Source organism: Triticum dicoccoides, chromosome 5B, assembly GCF_002162155.2.
Source record: "Triticum dicoccoides isolate Atlit2015 ecotype Zavitan chromosome 5B, WEW_v2.0, whole genome shotgun sequence".
NCBI classification, from domain to species: domain Eukaryota; kingdom Viridiplantae; phylum Streptophyta; class Magnoliopsida; order Poales; family Poaceae; genus Triticum; species Triticum dicoccoides.
The window spans coordinates 108833690-108852201 of NC_041389.1; the positions used below are offsets into that span (position 1 = coordinate 108833690).

General features: G+C 41.1%; 1 pseudogene; it reads right to left on the bottom strand.

The window, feature by feature from the left end:
• Positions 1-2127: 2127 nt before the first annotated feature.
• The window catches only part of LOC119307655, a 27071-nt pseudogene continuing 10686 nt past the window's right edge, over positions 2128-18512 (bottom strand).

The window sequence follows — 18512 nt, forward strand, 5'->3', positions numbered from 1 at the left end:
GATAATTCGTATGCAGTAAGTGTGGTAACTGTACCTAAATTCATGGTAACCTGTGTGCATCAAGCTACGTGATTTGTCAACTGTTTCATGGTGAATGTGATAGTTGTAAATAACATAGGGTGGTAGTTGCAATTCAAGTACGATGGTAACAAGTTTGTGTACAAAAATGTGGTAGCATGATAAATGTTTTACCTTCATCTGTTTTGGCAGAACCAAAGCTTGCCGTGTGTGCATATTCACACTGTTGGTTTGTCCCCACACCACTTATCATGATATCCACATTACCCTCGTTGTCATGCGCCATTTTCTTGTGTTGCAGCACCTGCTAGCACATATGAATGCACCCATTAATTTTCCACAATTACAAGCAATATTGATTATTTTTTCACAACAACTATATTTTTTTCCTTTTACTGCACTAATTACTTCTTTTTTATAACAGGTATCTTTTTGGCAGTAACCAGCATATGGGAGTATGACAGCGATAGTTTCTATCAACCTCATTTCATGAACATCATTTTTTATCAAAAAAGTCTGGTGGCAACAATGTAAACCAACACATGGTATTCTTGTAGTGTTTTTAGCACCTTTGGTTTTGAGTTTTCCTGGTAATTTGTAATGAATTAGCATGATAACTTGTTCTGACATGGGTTTGTTTAATATTAAAAGGAAAAAAGGATCTTTTTTATGTTGAATAAGTCTTAAAGGATGTTGATTACTCAATGCACACACTCTGGTAATCTATACTCAATCGAGATGTTGAATCACTTACCTCCTTTCTTTTTTGCCTGATTATGATGAAATTCAGACGAACTGATGTAACCCATGTGATGTTCTTGTGGTAAACCGGGGCCCTCCCTCAAATCCTTGTGTTTTGGTGGTGTTTTTCGTGGTTTCCTTTTTTTTGGTGGATCAGATCTGGGGTCGAGGTCGCCGGCGATGGAGGAGCGTCGGGGAGAGAGGAGAGAACTGATCAGGGCAGGTGGCTGTTTCTTGCGATGGAGGTAAGAAACTAGGTTTTGGGTTGGTAAGTCACGTGCAGGAGGGGGGGGGGGTGGGCCAAAGGGGCTGTGTTAACTGTCTTGGGCCTCAATGTGTTGCGCGCGGTGGGCCTCGCGAGAGAAGGCTGGGTCGTGGGTGGAGCTGCCGAAGTGGGTCACGCGCGGGAAGGGACGCAGGTGTACGATCGTGCGGATTTGTCGCTAACCACCAGTCGGCTGGTGGTTAGTCGCGTCCAATAAATATATAAAACAGGAGAGAAATTTTTTATAAGGTGCTGGTTTAGGGAATTTGACTTCCCACAATAAAGCCATTACAAAAATTTAAAGGATCATTTATTTTATTTTTTTGCACAACTTGCGTTTCAAAGTATTTCATCCTAAAAAATTACACACAACACATCACGCTCCTTGTATACTTGATAAAAATCAGATATTTTTTTGAACCGAGAAGTTTGAATTTTGAATTTTTCAAAAATTTCAGCCTCCATGGAGGTCAAACTCCAAAACGCTCTACTCCCTTTAAAACCATTATAAAGGCCCAATCTTTAAGCGAATCTAGCCACAGAAGACTTCATTTGTCAGAGTAGATGACAGGCAACAGGTTGTTTGTTCGGTGATCTTCTGCAGCGGCAGCCATGTCTAGTTCTCTGTCGCAATACTTTGTCAAGTAGTCGCAGGTGGCTAAGTCCTAACATGGATCTTCATTTAGCTCCACCGGACTTCTATAGTGTGGATTGAGTCGACGTTCACCTACGGCAAAGTCAGAGTCGTTTGCTCAATGTTAAGGATGGTGATGACATCACTAGAGAAGAGATGACGATGACACATGCATTCTGTCTCGATGAGGCCCTCCTTGTAATGGTGTGAGTGGGTATCTTTGTGTGCCACTCAGCGGTTGTGACGGTTTTTCATAATTAACTAGGCAATCTGATTTTCACTCGGTTTTTCATAATTAACTTTACTACTCTTTTCTTCTTGCAGGAATCCTATCATTTCGAAATTAATAGTACAATGACCTGCACGTATGTGCCTCCCCTAAAAAGGATACCTGCACTGCACTGCCCTGCCCTATGGAGAGAAGGATTTTCCAGCGTCCCACTCAAGAGTCAAGATTGTGCTATTTTTTTTGACAAGGAGAATATATTAATATCGCCGAGATAACAAGATTGTGCTTACAACTGTACAAGTAGAAAAGTAGGAATACTATAGCATTGGCGTCTGTACCATGGCTCTGAGAGACTTTGCCCGTACTTTACAGATGTGCAGTTCAATAGATGCTTCCTAGATCATGAACAGACCAGATTTCATGATCTAAATATTCACATGCAATAATTGGGCTGCACATTTGTCAAGTACACGCTACTCCCACAAAAACTTCAAAAGGCTACCTACAGGCTAGTTACAATACAAGTGAAGTCAGAAGGAGCTACACAGTGTTAGATCATTTGCAAATGCAGCGTGTCATGGCACTATAGCCTTCAGATTATTTAGCAGCGACTTCGCTGCAAGCTTTTTGGCGACAATCTTATCAGGGCCAGTTTCTGTTGCTGAGTAGGTAGTGCCTTCTACCTGTACCTCCGCAACCACCGAAGATACTCCATCTTTCTGGGCCTTTGTGTAAGAACTGCTATAAGACCTGCGAGCACAAAATTCCTGCAGCAGTTTCACTGGGTCACGCTCAACCGTCTCCGGCGTCGCGAGAGGCTCCAATAGCTGTTTCATGCTTTTCCAAACCACCTCTTTGTCATACTTGCTGTCAAGATAAATGGCACCAGCTAATGATTCAATAACATCCCCAAGAACCTGCTTTGTTTGCAAATAAGCAGCAGGCAAAACATCAGTTATGTGACGGAAATGAAAAGAATCCACAAGTGGACAAAATATAGGATGCATATGAAAATCTAGAAACTGTATCCAGATTAGAAAGCCTATAGAGCAACCACGTCTCGAGACTCTCTCAACAATAGTTGTTCCAAACACCCTGCACAGTTTTAGAACTTGAATTTGTATTTGAACTCATATTCTACTCCAAAGCTAATGAACAAAGAGCATGTTGAGGGAAAGAGGTGATAGTTTTGTCATCAGCCATTGCCTTATCCCTATTAGATACGTGATTCAATAACCTGAATTTCAAATATTTGTTATCCAGGCAATGATGTGTATTTGCATAAACAAAAATGTAAGCCAAGCAAATTTGGATCGGTAATAGGTCGCCTACAGTCGCACTCAAAAGTTGGAAGGTGATATTTTACAGATTAAAATAAGGAACTGCACAGTAACCAGTACCAGCCTAGGTTGGCTGTGAGTCTGGTGATTTTGTATCCCTGTCTTGCAACCATGGAATGAATGGTACATATGTTTTGAGGGGTTACTGAAAGAGTACAAGCAAATACCAGACCAAGCAAAAGCAGAAGTGCAAGAAAGCATGGAATGAATAATAACTATACGGATCAAAATCATCAAACAGAAGAAGAGCACCTTGGGTAGACCAATGCCAGCTTCCCAACCATGTGATGGACCTGTAAATGGCTGCTTAAAATTCTCAAAGTAGTAAGCCATCCTTCCGTGCAATTGTAATGACGAATGAAGAATGTGCTTGTTTAGTCCTGCTTTAGCAGCTGCATGCGCATAGCAATTGTTGTTGACGGAAGCAGATCTAAGATCTGTCAACAATTCTGGAGTACATTCAGGGTACTGACTGTAGAAATATATAGTGAAGAGATGGTCCAACACAGCGTCACCGAGAAACTCAAGCCTCTGCACAAGGGCATAAAATTGTAAGAACATCACTCAAAGAAATTACCCAACTATTTATACATCTTGATATAGACTTCAATTCAGCTACAGTGTATATTCTTCAGAGTGCTACAATTGAATTTGCATACCAATAGAGTCAACCATAGCAACCAAAAGTTTCTATCAAATCTCACGTTCTCGCTAGTCGCTAGTCTTCAAAATGACTAATATAAACTTTTGTGGTGTCATCAAGACAACAAGAACTTCTCATTCTTTCATCAGAGTGTAGAAGTGCAGGCTACCATAAACTGGAAGGGTCCACCTTTTGGCACCCCAATTGTATAAGTGGGCTACCATAAATCAGCTGGGTCGATTTTTTGGCACCTCAGTTTCAGTCCAGCCCACTAAAACATTTTAAGTGCATCTAGTTATATCTGAAACATCAGTATGCAAAATCTAAATTTGTGATTACATAAGCCAGACATGGTGTAGTAACAAAAAGATCTTACTCGCAGACTACTAATCTTATCTCTAATCTGAACTAAATGATTTTACTTATGAACAATGTAAATGGAGGATCTGCATGCAAGAATTCCAGAAGGTGCTGCTTATTTCAACAGTAGCAGAGCCACTGCAGCTTGCACATGACACCATTCACTGGCGGAGCTACAGCCAGGCCAAATGGCCATGGCCCGCCCAGCCAATAGCGAAAACAGTGAGGGGTTAAGACCAGACTGGGTCATGAGAGCACAAATGGTGGCCTTTCCTTTGTACTGGCCCGCCCAGATTCGATACTATAGCTCCACCACTGACACCGTTACTTACCGTTCACAGTTATTTATCCATCAAGCAAACTTGTTAGGGAGTCAATAATTCTCTTCTTGAATGAGCAAAAATATGTTTGTATTTCCCGATATTTTTAAAAGGTTAATATAACATAATACTACCTCCGTCCTGGTTTATTGGTCCCCATTGTATTCTGTGTCAAATTTTGACCATAAATTTAACAAATAAAATGTTCATGCATGTGACCAAAAATTATATCATTGAAGACTATGTTCAAATACGAATCCAACTATATCATTTCTGTTGACATGCATTAATATTTTGTCAGTTTAAATCATCAGTCAAAATTTGGCACAAATTACGAAGGGGGCTAATAAACCAGGACGAAGGTAATACTGTCATGTACTCCCTCCGTCCCACAGTATAAGAACGTTAAGCTTGAAAAACGTTCTTATACTATGAGACGGAGTAGTATTTCATTAGGCTTAGTCCTGTATCCTCAATAATTATCTTCTTGAATGAGCATACATATGTGCTGTTGTGTTTCCTGACACTTTTAAAATGTTAATATAATACAATAATGTCATATATTTCATTATGCTTAGTCTTGTATGGATATAGTTCAGCTGGATATTAACTACTAGATTATATTCATGTATATCACAACAACAACAACAACAACAACAACAACAACAACAAAGCCTTTATTCCCAAACAAGTTGGGGTAGGCTGTATTCATGTATATCACAATATATATAAAATGCATTAAATATTATTTTCTATAGACTTCATGCATTAAAAGAAAGTTAGTGCGGTTGCATAGCCAATTTATCCCACAGGCAGGCACGTAGTGCCATGGTTACCACTTACCAGTGTAGCAACAGTGTTTATATCTATGTACTTGATGAAGAAGGAAGTTCTATGAAAGATAAAATAAGGAGGAGCTACTGAAACTAAGATAGAGAGGTCCAGAGGTTTTCATATCAACCTGATAGCATGCAGTAGCGCCAGCAGTCTGGTATGACCCATGTGTCAATGCTTCCACTAACAATGAGGTATCCTTGAAGTCATAAGCAAGAATCATTTCCAAACTTCTCACGTTGATGAACTTTTCATATTTTAATACAATCTTCCTTTCAAGTGGAATATTGCTGTGAAATTCTATATCCAATCCTAATGATTTTAGGAAAACAAATGCAGCCTGTTCTCCGGCAGCACCAAGGTAGGCTCCAATCAACGCCTCAACTGTATCTGCTATTCTCTTACTTCTAACAGACATTTTTCTCAAAGTGTGCATATCATTGGAGCTTAAAAAGGAAATTTTGCTGTTACCACACATGTCGTAACCAAGCCCTGGAATGATCCAACCTTTTGGGTTAAACTCTTCCCCTTGAATGTAACCCTGGCAACCAAACAGAAGGGGAACTAATGTTATCTAGCAACTGATAAAAAAATAATGATCATATATTCTTAATTCTGTGCAGTGTGAGGAAAAAAGATGCTAGTATATTAAAGAAAAAAGGCAGCCTGGTGCACGTAGCTCCCGCTTGCACAGGGTCCGACCACTTTGGGTCTTCTGTATGCAGCCTTTCCCTGCATTTCTGCAACAGGCTGTTACCAGGATTACCCGTGTCCTCATGGTCACAAGGCAACAGCTTTACCACTGAGCCAATGCTCCCCATCGATGCTAGTATATTGTAAAAGGAAAATAACAGTGGGGCGGAAGCCTTTTTCGGTAAAAGGAAAACAAACCGCATGCAACTTTAGCAGTGAATAATTTTTGTTCACATGGAATTTATATTTGTTTGCATAAACATGGAATTTGTGTTTCATTGCATAACCTGGTCTTAGCCATGTCATACCAGAAAGTAGGAACAGATATAGCAATGCCACGAATTGAATGTATTAGCAAACCGTTCGCTGCCCAGCCCCCAGCTTAGGAAAAATCTGCACAAAAGATGACAAGAAAATTGTATCCTCGTTACCCTGCAGGAACAGCCCAGCTCACTCGTTGGCAGTTGAGCCACTGCTCAGATAGTGCATGCAAGTGGAACAGATAAGGGAAACCCCAGACCCACCAATGCTAGTGAGAGAACATAGGTCAGACCAACCTTCAGTATTTGCATAAGGTGATGTGTCGGCTCTATATATTTGTTCCTTTGGCCTACGATTACAACTGGAAACAGCACTTGATCCCTTATTTTTCCTAAGCTGTGGGCTAATGCGGAACACTGCCTAATGTTGAGACAGCAATTAGGTATGTCCAAACATGGTATGCATAATTAGATAATGGATGTGAAATAATTTTGGGCTCCATAATGCAGCATGACATTGCAAGAGCAAATATACTTCAGAACAAAATGACTAGCTTAAAAACAAAATTACCACAAGATTGTTGTTGCAGGCCAGCTGGCATAGAGCTGCATTGGAGATCAAGTTTTTCTTCATCTTGGTTAATGTTCCCTCATGCTGAAGCTTGTATTTGCCATACAAATGTTGTGTGGCGACGTACTTGAGGAAAGAATCCCCCAGAGTTTCTAATGATTCCTGTGAAAACTCCTCTTGGCATTCCTTGGTTGTTACTGCTTCTAGAATCTGCAAGTGAGTTGTAAATATATAAAGAAAATTCCAAGTATAAGAAATACTCACTGGGAAGAATTCCAAGTTAAATATTCAGAGTCCCATGTATACTGGCTACAGCATCAAGGCACCCCACTATGGACTAACCAGTCTCAGCCCTATATATTATTGTAATGATAAACAACAATGAAAAATTAGAGCTTATGTTTCACTACTGTCGGGGCCTCCCCAATAGCTTTCGGTAAAAAAGAACTTATGTTTCACAATGGAAAACTCAAAGCTGGTATTCTTACTCCAAACCTAGAAAAGTAGCACACTCACATTGCCAGAAATATCTATTCTGAAAACTTAAAAAGGGGGGAAATACAAGTTTCCTTCTGACATGTAAGAATATATTAGCTATAAGTTGGAAATCAAACAGAAAATTTTGATCAGAAAAAGAACCTTCAGAGCTGGTATGGCAAACTGCTGCATTGTTGGGCCCAGTTGATTTTTCAACTTTGCTGAAAGAAGCAGACACTGGATGCGGTACATGACAGAAGGAATGACCGAGAAGCTGTACAGGGTATTATTAGACACCGGCGAGATGACTAGTCTGCAGAGCTCAGGTGGCAACTCAACACCATGTGAAGTGCGCGATTCTACAACAAGGAAAGGTATGATCAAGTCAGTCATGGGCGCAGCTGTAACAAACAAGCTCTTCTAATTGACGTATGGTCAAAGTAAGTACTAACTCATTATGCATATTCAATCGATAGTTATGCAAAATATACATGCTTCCTAAGGCCCCTATTTTGAGAGGGCTTAAGCATGAACGGCAAGATTCTGTAACAAAGTATGATCTCATGGTCGCAGCTGTAACAACCAATCTCTGGTAAATAGTATGATCAATTACTGATAAGTGTTTAATTCTAACTCATTGTGCATGTTTCATTAATGCATGCTGCCCATGAAACCTGATTTAGGTGATATACAGCGCAGGCCTCCAGAAACTCCAGCGCATAGCGGGTGGTTAAAGCGTGCTGATAATGTCAAGAGAGGTCTGTGTAGACCAAACATAGCAATGGAGGAGTCAGTAAAAGAGAAATCTGAAGGACTGGAATATCACCAAAGAACTAGCCATGGACAGGGCTGCGTGGAACTTAGCTAGCCACATGCAAGAACCATGAGTTGGTTTCGAAATCTTATGGATTTCAGCTCTAGCCTACCCCAACTTGTTTGGGACTAAAGGCTTAGTTGTTGTTGTTGTTGTTGTTAAGCACGAGCTTAAAAAATAAAAAACATATGACCCTACTCAAGATGCTTTTCACCTTCAAGCATTCCAACATAGGGGGCAGCCTCTGCTAATTCTGGGGAGTGAGGATGGTGAAGGCTGAAGCCAGTCACTACCAAGTTCTGTAAGAACCCCTATCCAGAAAGCAATTTATCCAAAAATTGCTGCTGCGCCCCTCTGTGTCCACATTTAGGCCTTTTGAGCCATACCTCTGAGTCTATCCAAGTGTCGACTTCCTTCCAGCGCCACACATGACAGGGGGTGTTGAAGTGTGCCCTTTCCATCAGTTCGTACTTTTGGTTGGGTTGGCTAGTGCATGAAGCTTAACGGTACCACACCTGTGCGTGTATATATACTGGCCTATGGCCACCTGGGAGTACAAGTTGACATTTCCCTAACATGGTATTAGAGCCTAGGTTTTTTTACCACACTTGTACGTGTACTAGAGGGTGACGCGCGCTTTGCCGCGCAGTTCTTCGTTCATGAGTTAAGTCATTTTTTAAAACCAAAAACCAAACATCAAACCGAACTGAGTTGACAGACATTTCTAATTTATTCGATTTATGTTGTTCAATTTGGTGTTACCATTGCTAGTTGTTAGGCGTGCAGGTGTATCGTCAGTTTTCATCGTACATAAACCAAACTGAGCATATATATACACCAAAATGGACCTTTATTTCCTCTAACTTTCTTCATTTGTTTTCCCCCCAAAAATGTTCCTACTTTGCTGGCACATGTAGACATCCAACCGTGTTGACACATAATCCATCTTGACACGTTCGTGTGCGCATAGGCCCAAACGTAGCCCACAACTGATCCGCCCTGACATGCGGGACCACCAATGCAAAAAAAAAAAGCCTCACACCAAGAGGCAGCATTCCAACAGAGCTCAATATCTTATATTTATTACTCTCTTTGATCCAAGATAAGTGTTGTGGTTTTAGTTCAAAATTGAACAAAAATCATAGTACTTATTATTTTGGATCAGAGGGAGTAGAAATTATACTACTTTTTTTTCATCGTATGTATCTCTAGGAGGAAAAAAGAGAGAGAGAAGGGTGCACGTACTATATATAATTGTTGTGTATACATATGCAGAACGAAATTCAGATAAACTGTTTTTTAGTAGTAACTCTATATTGAAATGGCCAAACAGTTCTTTAAAGAGTGATGGCCAAACAACATGTTGAATAAGTTGTGCCTTCTCTCTGACTGACCTATACGTGCCTTTTGGCAGGGGATTTCTGCAGTTGTGTTGCTAGTTATACATGGATGCAGCGCACCGTGAATTATTATGAAATTTTTTTTGGAGCTGGGTCGCTGTGAGATCAAAGCACTCATTAGGCAGGTATGTTTATGCCTGGAAAATGAAGAAATTGCAGACGACATGCATGGCGTAAGTACTCTCACAATTTAAGGAAGTTTTGATGCCGATTGTTACCCCTTGGTGCGATGTGCTGGAGGTCATGCATGTCCTTGACGGGCCTCAGAGGAAAAACCATGATCTCTGGGATGATGAGACTCAACGGGGTTCACCTAAAAGCGAGTCAGGTGGCCTCCGTGCTGATACATCTGGCCTAGGCGGAGGGTAAGGCATGGAGGGCGTGTGGTGGTCCAGGAGTACTACTTCTTTGGCGCAGGGCATGGGGAATCGATGTGAGCATATGATAATTAACGCATGCTTATCAAGAACACCGGAGGAAGCGCGTTAGGCGGCGGCGCATCCATGTTCACACCGAAAATTGATTCTACTCATCTCAGGAACACACATCGACTATCCTCTTCCCCAAAAAATCATAATCCTTTTTACCCACACAAAAATCATACCCTCAATCCAATGCCCTATTACACAATCAGGAGATAAAAACCAAGAATGGAGAAGGAAATCAATGCATCACAGGAAACACCAACAGCCCACCAAGCCCTGCAACCGGACGTCGAGTGAACACCTCCGGCCACCCAGCAAACCGGACAAGGGCGATGCGGAAGACGAAGCCTCAGACGGCAGGACCAGCTCACTCTCCCCGAGAAAACAACAGTCACCAGCGCAGGGAACACCGACGCCGTCTCTAGGAACCGACGCACAGCCGTCGCCAACAAAAACAATCGAGAAGCGAGAGACGCACGCAACCACCGAAACGTACGCAAAAAAGGCCCATTACAACCGCCACGACTCACAGCAGGCCCATATACAGGTATAGGCAGCGTAACACATATTAACAACTGGACTCACGAACTGGCTCCAAAGACCCCGATTCACCAGGAGCTCTGAATTCTTGGGAGCTTAGTAACTCTAGTGATATATATGGCCACTTGGAATACAAGTTGCAATTTCCCTAACATGGTATTAGAGCCTAGGGTTTTATCCTCCCCACGCACGCACAACTCCCCAGCGCGCCGGATGAGGGCACGGTGCACACGCCGAAGGAGGGAATGGTGCACACACCGGAGCCGGCGACATGTTATTTGTATATGTCAGTTGAATGTGCATGATGCTTTATCTTTTGTTCATGCAACTTGTTTAAAAAAGCTGTCCATGACTGCTTTTGAAATGATATGAAACGTTTTAATCCAAGTGTTTGAATGAAGTACGAAAACAATTGGAGGCTGAGATATGGTGACTGACCAGTTTGCACGTCTCCAAAATTTCATGGAGCATGCTCCATATGCGTTTTGGCGACTGCACATGGCAACTTTGCTAGAGTTGCTCATATCAATTTGGCAACTCAACCGCAGTGGTTTCCAGCCCCTTCTCAACAAGATGGTCAGCAAATTTGCGGGCTAGATAACTAAGACCGTGTCCAAAGGCAGTAGAATCATCATGATACAATCAATACCATTTGCAGCACTAACTCAAACATTTCTTGTCAAACATAGTAAAATGGGTGTGCGGCGCCATGATCAAGAAAATCAAGAATTTCCTTTGGTGGCGTCGGAGAGAGGCCAATGGGGGCAGCTGTGCGGTGGCGTGGCATGACATATGTTGCCTAGCTGAATTTTGTGGTCTTGGTATAAAAGAGCTCAGAAAGATCGGCCGGAGACTTAGGGCGCGCTGGTCTAGGTGAACCTTCAAAGCCTTGGACAAAAATTCTGCTGAAGGATAAATGGAAAACTGTCATGTTGCTGGGCTGGTTCATGCCGCCTTGAAGGTCATTGTTGGCAACGGAACACGAGCCAGATTCTGGACTGAAAGGTGAATTGACGGTTCGCGCCGGTCCTAGTTGCCGCGGCCCTGCCACGCACATTGAAAAGAAGGACCCTGAAGCCCTGGGGAGGTAGGATGGATCCATGATATCTCAGGAGCTCTCAACACGCAAGGGATCGTGGAGCTCATCGACATAATCGAGGTCATCAACGCCCACTCCCCAATACCTGACACCAAAGATCAGCTCATGTGGAATGGGCTTTGTCCAAGTCATATGACTACACCGCACATTCTACTCATCACACTTTCTTTGCCGGCCACCAAGGGAAAGAAAGTATGAACAGGCGGCGAGGCGATGCTCAACTCGATCATTCAGGGCCAGAAAGTGTCTGATTCTTAGTTTGGTGAGACCTAGGGGAAGACCAAGGTGGCAAAAGGAAAGCAGTCAATTTTGCATCGAGAAAGGACAGCCAGATGGTGCAGGGGAAGACCCAGGTATGCAAAGGGAAGGAGCCCATTGTGCATCCAAAAAGGCTTGCAGGATGGCGTCTTGTCTTCGCAGACACAATGGGGAGGATGCATGATTTGTGAAAGTTGACACAGACTAAAATTCATTGTTAAGAGAATTCACATTTTAGGACAGAATATGATTAACTGTATAGAACCCCAGAAGGGTGCGTAGTACACTCTGATTTTACAGCATGAACACACACCAAGTTCAAAGTTAAAACAGCTTGAAGATTTGCCACGACCCACATAATAATCAGGTCATACTCAGTTATAGACGATCAGAAACTGCAAATCAGCATCTGCAGAATGCCCAGACAGCGGTTGGCAGCACCCATGTCATATGAAAGAATGACTAAAAATACGCTTCTAATAAAGCATGCACGAGTCAAAACTAACCTTTTTTATTTTTATAATGGCGCTTCTGGAGGAAATTCCGCACTTCAACAGGATTCCTGGCTGCCAACAGGGGTTGATTTTCATGTGTTAGACTGAGTCCATGCCTGAAAAAGCAATCAGTGAGGACATATATATTCGGGTGCAGATAGATTAACACTAAAAGGACAAACTTATACCTAGTATTGAAATAGTTTATGTAGGTAAGGGCACTGCCATCACGAAGGTGCAGAAGAGATTTGGAGTTTAAGTCAAGGAACCCATTAACAGCATAGAATTTGCTATTGTGAGGGGTACAAACAATGGAATTTTGAAGCATGCATCTGCACAGAGGACCATCTTTTGTTTGCAGTAAATCAACTTGTTTACAAGAATGGCAATGTCTGTTATCCTTATTACTGGCATCATATACTTGCGAGGTCGAGAACTTGATACTGCACCAATCAACTTTGCCAGAAACTAAGGGTAGCAGTAGATAGACAATTCCAATGGACACTTGCATCTCATGGGAGTATTTAACAGCATTAATGACCTCAGAATGGTCTTTATTAATAAGCAAAGAAAGAATAGTAGTCTGAAATCTTCTTGCCATAACTACCTGAACAAACAAACATTATGCTATTCATCACGAAGACTAGCACAGAAAAAATTCCATTGATGAAACGGAGGAAGGACTATATAAGAATGATAATATCAAACATAAGCCCCTAACTTACCTGTTCTTGATTCAAATGAATGATTCCCACATATTTCATGGCAACACTAGCATTGTCTTGCTCACCAAACAATTTTAGTGAGGTAGAGACAAAGTCTGGTCCCAAATCACATTTCACAGCTAGAAGTATATCATTTGGACAATAAGTTGTTTTCAAGCACCCTTCTACTGAAATCTTGTAGCAATAATATATTCCAAGACGAGAAAAGGATAACCAATTGTACACAAATTCCTCTGGAAAGTACTCAGGCTGCTCGTGTTGGTATTTCTCAACAACTACAAGAGGAACGATGAAGCAATGTTAATGCGCGAGGCCAATCCAATAGCATGTACATATTCATATTGAACAATATTATGCGGCAAAGAGGGAATACGTTTGCGACGAGTAACCTTGTATTTTTCAATCTGAGTTCTTAGCCTACACTTTTCAAGTATAATGAAAATCCAAAATCAACAAGTACCAAGTATAATTCATGTAAGATAACTTTGTACTGTTGAATATATTTCAATATGTTTGTACCAGAAGAGCCAATTGTAATTATGAGCCTAACCTACCATGCAACATGAGTACCATGACTATCTAGGATAAAATCATTTGGCATAGGTTGAGTTTTGCAGTTTTTAAGAACCCAAAGAAGGCCCAAAGAACTCAACATTATCAACTACCCTGAGAGCACTTTCTTCTCTTCGTGGTAGGCTGTCAGGAAAGAGTCTCTTTAGTCACCAACACTACAAATTAAATTACCACTATTACGACTTGCACAATGAACTAGCACAACCTGCATAATCAACCATCACAACTTGCACAATAACCTACATAATCAAACAGCACAACCTGCATAGTAAACCCCCTGCATAATCCATCACAGCTAAATATGCATAAATTACAATAGCTGGACCAAGTGAATTAGTTAGTTTTTAATGATAAGCATACCAATGTCGGGTTCTTCTTCACATGGAAAACCAAATTCTGGTAACAGATAATCTGTTAAGAGCGCCGACAGCATGTAATTCTCGGCAGGCCTTAAGACAAACTGCCTTTTTGAGGGCAGAAACTTCTCCTTCTGTATTAACAGCCTGCACAGGGCTGCTATTGGGAAGGTACAGGGTGCAAGTACGTAGTTCCTTGTCAATAATGAATCTCGGTAGAGGTTTAAAGTATCTGGGACAGAGATATAATCCATGAGAAACATAAGATACTTGTGCCAGAAAATGATTTGCAATATGAAACAGAAGGAACCATAATTTAAGGTACATAGAACAGACTCATCAGATGGGAGCTTCGAGCAGAAAAAATAAATCAACTGGACACTGGAGTTCATAGTCACAGTTGCTCCAGTGGATTCAACACGGTAATATTCTTCCTGCAACAAGGTGTCTTCAAGTGGTTGACACATAGTAGATGCAAGCTTCAGAGATGCTTCCCGCATTATTTGCCCGCTTGCAAGAAACTTCAGTGTCTTAGAGTGGGCCTCTGCATCCCCCCTGATACAGAAAGAACAAGAAGTAAAATGATGAGAACAAAGGTAAAGTAGGGGTTGCTTGCAATTCAAGAGGAAACTGTACTAATAAATCAACTTAAGACACAACTTGAGTATATCATTTTTTTCACTGTAGCATGAATCCACATTTTGTAGCTAAACAGAAAAATGTGATCAGTAGGAATAGAATTAACAGATCTGATCAGACTACTGATAATAAAATAGGCGCTGAATAGTTTCCACCAATAACCGAGCAAAAAATCGGACGGTTTTCTACTCAAATATAGTTATCTCGATTGAAAACAGATCCATACTATGTTATGGTTACCTGCGGTTTCCATACAGATCTGACAAGAAAACATATCAGAATTTGGAATCATACCGGCACTCACATCACGCCAACTTGCAATATTAAGTGAACACTAGGAAACACTAGTAAATTTTGGGTTCTTAATGAAAAAGCAAACAAGTGGCTTTTGAACTTGGCCTTTATTGATTGTTTCAGATTTGAACATAACAGGATTTGGAGTCATATCGGCAGTCCCATCAAGCCATCTCACAATATTAATTGAACACTAGCATTTAACATCTAACCAGGTATGCTTAATCCAATATAAACAATTCAACTGATAAATGAAACGCACTGAGTAATATAGGTGAACAACAATTTACTGGTACTAATAACCAAGGATTATATACTGAGCACATGCTATTCAACTGATGAAGTGGGAAAAGCTGTGGATAATGTCCACAATATAGAAGACAAAGATTTTAATTTGCATGAAGATGAACAATTAAATAAAATTTGTGCTGGAAACAAAAAAATAGCAACATAAATCAAAAGACATGCCTTCTAACAAGCAAAACATAGTCAGAGTTTGGCATCCGAGCTCGACCACGTGACTGTATAAAGCTGCGCCCAGTTGTGGGTGGATCAAAGCGAATTACTAAGTGACAACCTGGCACATTCAGCCCCTCCTCCAATACTTGTGTAGTCACAATTATATGTACCTACAGGAACATCCCTTTCCTATCAGAGAATTATCATGTCATTAACATAATGTGAGCACAGGACAACAGTATTAATGGCGAACCTTTCCTCCTTTAAAGGCGTCAACAATTTCCGTTTGTTTATTTCTACTCTGGTTGTGAAACATAGGTCTGTTTCCTGCAATGTGTTTAACAATCCACCCAGGCATTTGATTGATAGTGGACAGGAGAGACTCCAATACAATGCTTGTAACAACTCTCTCGACAAATACAATGCATCTTAAGTCTTGCATGTGCCTGAAAGAGAGAGAGATTATTCTACTGAAACAAAATGAACTTAATGAGAAACTACACATGCACAAAAAAAAGTGTTGTTTTAGTCACTAAATTCGTGTAGAACGAAGGAACTAATCACATTGACAGTGACCATGTGACATGTTTATGTAAGTTATGCACTGTACCATAGCCATCCCCTTGTCCAATATCTCTGTTTACTGGTCCATTTCTTGGATGTTATTTTTCAGAATCTCAACTTCATTTATACCCATGTCCCACTTTTTACTGGTCATTTCACTGGACTGAGGCTGAAAGTTGATGTTTTGGGGAAAATGTAATTAGACAAAATGAGTACAGCACTATTGTTCACCACATTCTAATTAGATCGATCTTGGAACATCCAGGATAAATAGGCTAGACTAAGAGATACAAACTAAACCCTTGATTCATTGTTTGATTGATAAGGGGTACAAGTCCTCGTATATATGGAGATAGATAACTTGGATCTCAAGTAATCCTATCTTTCCTAACTACCGGGATATTATTCCCTAAACGGATAACTGGGGCACATGACAGTTGTAGCAAAGCCAATGCAATCAAGGGAGTAAACATGTGAACTAAATTGGCATACTAAATATAAGGTCCAAGTATTTTACCACCTGTATTCCAGAAGAAACTGAACAAGACAATGAACTTTAGGTGTCAATAACCCATCTTGCAAATCAGCTGCAAAATCTTCACCAATATGACCTATGAAAATAGCAGAGGGTCAAAAAAACCATGGTATAATAGTTAACTTTGTGTTTAAACAGATCGATGGTATCTTTCACCTCATTTCAAGTTAGGATGATATGTTCACAAGTGAATTTTAATTTGTTGTCGTATAACATTTTGCTTGGTATATGGATAGCAGATGTGATATGATACAACATTAAAAGCAGAGCCATTTACGATTTGACAGACAGATACCAGATGTGATATGATACACCATGAAAAGCACAACCATGTGTTGTGCCATCACCAGGTATACACAACTTACGAATCAGTACAGTGCTTTACCGACAAATAATGATTACGAGTTAATAGTAGCAGCATTGGAAGAATAGTCATACACCAAATAACTCGTACAAAATTGACTTTCAGGAATATATAAGCTGAATAGACAACGAAAAATCACAACTGCATGTCTACCTCTCTTTGAAAAACATGAGAGTTCCCTGTATACTTCTTCACTATAGCTTCTAACAAAGCCTTCAACATTCTTATCCAGTTCTTCACCCCAGAAAGATAAGAATTGTTCGTTAGTTGTTGAGTGTATCTCAGCAGCCTGAAAATAATTAAAAAAAAGGTTAAGGCATTTCAGGGCTACACAAATGTAATACAAGCATGCATCATTGTATGTTCTCACACCTTTGCTGCTAGCCATACTCCAAGATTAGCTGTGCAATATAAGAATGCCTTGTGTAGTTTTGATATCCCTTTCTTCGCATTTTTCCGAGACAATCCATGTAGATTTGTCTTGAGGACTTCTAAATGCTAAGAGAATGTAAACATGTTAGGTTACTGAATGTGTTAGAAGACAAGGCATGCATATACAAAAAACTACTATATCACACCAACACAAACAGAATGCCGGGGAAAAACAAAATGTGAAAACAATTGTATAGCAACTTTCCAACTATGCAGACATGGCTGTATTTAATAAGAAAAGCAAATCATGCGATATAATTATTACTTCAACTTCCACTTGGACTAAATATAGATGCTAAATTTGATCATAGTTTATTATGTTACATAAATAGAGAAAATTATGCCAATATTATTTAAGAAAAAACCAACTTTAGGTCCTTGAGCTGTTTACCTTACCTCTGTTCAACTCACACCCTCAACTTCAAGGCCGTTAAACTTGCATCCCTCAAATATCAAAACCATGCAACTAAGCGCTGGGCCCTAAACTGACCAGGACCTAATGTCAGCATGCTTTAGTGTACATGCCAGTTGTAGTCCCCTGATTTGCAATACTTTGCATGTATGAAGAACCGTTAGGGCTCTCTTCCTATGATGCATTGCTTTCTTACAAGTACTTGTGGCTGGACCTCTAACAGCACTGCTTGGCAGTCGATAGGTTGGAGCGTCACAATCTCTGTGCTCTTTGTTCCCAGGTGCCGAATCAATGGAAAGTCGTGAGTCGTGACCTCCTTGCCCAGGCCTCGACGTGCGTCTTCAGCCATCTCTTCCGCTCCGACCCTGGCTTCGACTTCAAGGCCGTGATAGCCCCCATGCCTGAGGTGATAAGCGACGCCCTAGCGGAATGGGTGGAGGACCACGTGGATGCACTGAGCGTACGGTTCGCCCCTGACAGCCGCGAAGACCGACGCGGGACCGAGGAACACGAGGGCGACGATGGCGAGGACAGCGGCGTCACGTCTCCTTAGGTCGCCCCTCTTTTCTTTCCTGCCGGTACCTGAGGCTTACTAAAATCCTTAATGATGTATTGAGCAACTTTTGTCTTCTCCTGAGGCTTGCTTTTCCTTCATGTCTGCTTTCGCGCTTTATGTCATTAGAAGACAGCCCCCACGCGGGGCTTGACCTTGACCGTCGTTGGTATGCCAGGTCGCGATTCCTG